This window comes from Cydia strobilella, chromosome 10 (assembly GCF_947568885.1).
Source record: "Cydia strobilella chromosome 10, ilCydStro3.1, whole genome shotgun sequence".
Lineage (NCBI taxonomy): Eukaryota > Metazoa > Arthropoda > Insecta > Lepidoptera > Tortricidae > Cydia > Cydia strobilella.
The window spans coordinates 9,175,735-9,176,993 of NC_086050.1; the positions used below are offsets into that span (position 1 = coordinate 9,175,735).

The 1,259-nt window shown below is 35.1% G+C and overlaps 1 non-coding gene across 1 annotated transcript; it reads right to left on the bottom strand.

The window, feature by feature from the left end:
* Positions 1–905: 905 nt before the first annotated feature.
* Positions 906–977, bottom strand: Trnap-ugg (transfer RNA proline (anticodon UGG)). Its single transcript has one exon. It is a non-coding gene; the product is annotated as a tRNA-Pro (tRNA).
* Between the last annotated feature and the right edge of the window lie 282 nt (positions 978–1,259).

A 1,259-nucleotide genomic window follows, 5' to 3' on the forward strand; every position in this document is an offset into this window, starting at 1 on the left:
TCACTCACATAAACAGGCGTTGAGTAATATTTCTCCATTTTTACACGGCTGCCCAAAAAAGAGTGTAATGTTTTTTATTGAATTTTTCAATAATATTATTGAATAATTGGCTTCATAAACCCGCTCAGAAACGAATCTATACTACAAGTTTATGGTGCAAGAAAACTACGTATTTTAAAAGAAAAACTGTAAATAAAATTGTATGAAATTCGGAATAAGGAGAACCACTTAAAGCTAACTAATTGTATGCCTTCGCCGTTCAGAACACTTTAGAAAATAAAAATAACAAAAATAAACCATATTTTTTAGGGCTAGTTAAATAAAAGCTTGTAAAAATGAAACGAATACGCTTAGCCCGCGCTTGATCAATAAATTTCAAAATAGAAAAATAAAAAACTAATTTAAAAAAAAAATACGAAATTTAAGTGTAAAAAACAAAATACAAAAAGTTATGTAGCGGCATACAATTACTGGGGATCGAACCAGGGACCACCCGGTGCAATCGAAAATAGTGAATGTTTGCAAAACACACCATGACAGTGCTTACCTAAGCTGACGAAATTCAGCTACTCATTCTCGAGTAAAAACTAATTATCTAAATACCGCCAAAACCATACAAAATTTCTGAATTTTTCGACATTTAATCTGTAAACATATCTTAAAAAGAAAATACTATTATGATATCGATACGAATATTTATTTAAGCGCGAGCTATCACGACTCCGCCATCATGAAAAATTTCCATAAACCGGATCGACAATTTTTTTTTATTTAGTCATAGAATTTGGTCACAAAATTTCACGAGAATCGGTTGAGAATTGCGATCTGTAGAGGAGAACATCCGGACATACAAAAGCAAAATGCGCGAGTCAAACCGTAGACCTTCGCTACGCTTCGGTCAAAAAGGGCACGACCGGGATTTGAACCCGGGACCTCTCACACCCAAAGCGAGAATCATACCGCTAGACCATCATGCCTCATGTCAGTTGCTTCCAACATAGTCTACATTTTCAGTTTGTTGATTACAAGACATTTGTGTAAATATTGAAATGAAATGCGTAAGTACGTTGCACGTTGCGCCTACAAAATTCGCAAGTGAATTAAAATTATTTGTAAAACTTATCCAATCGGTACCAATAATTGTCGGTGGATCTTACAGTAAGATTGCCAGTATTATTGCTGGACTCAAGTCTCCTCTCATTGTTTAAAGAGGGCACGGAAAAAGCCAGCCCTCACGCTACCCCAATAGGAATTTGAAG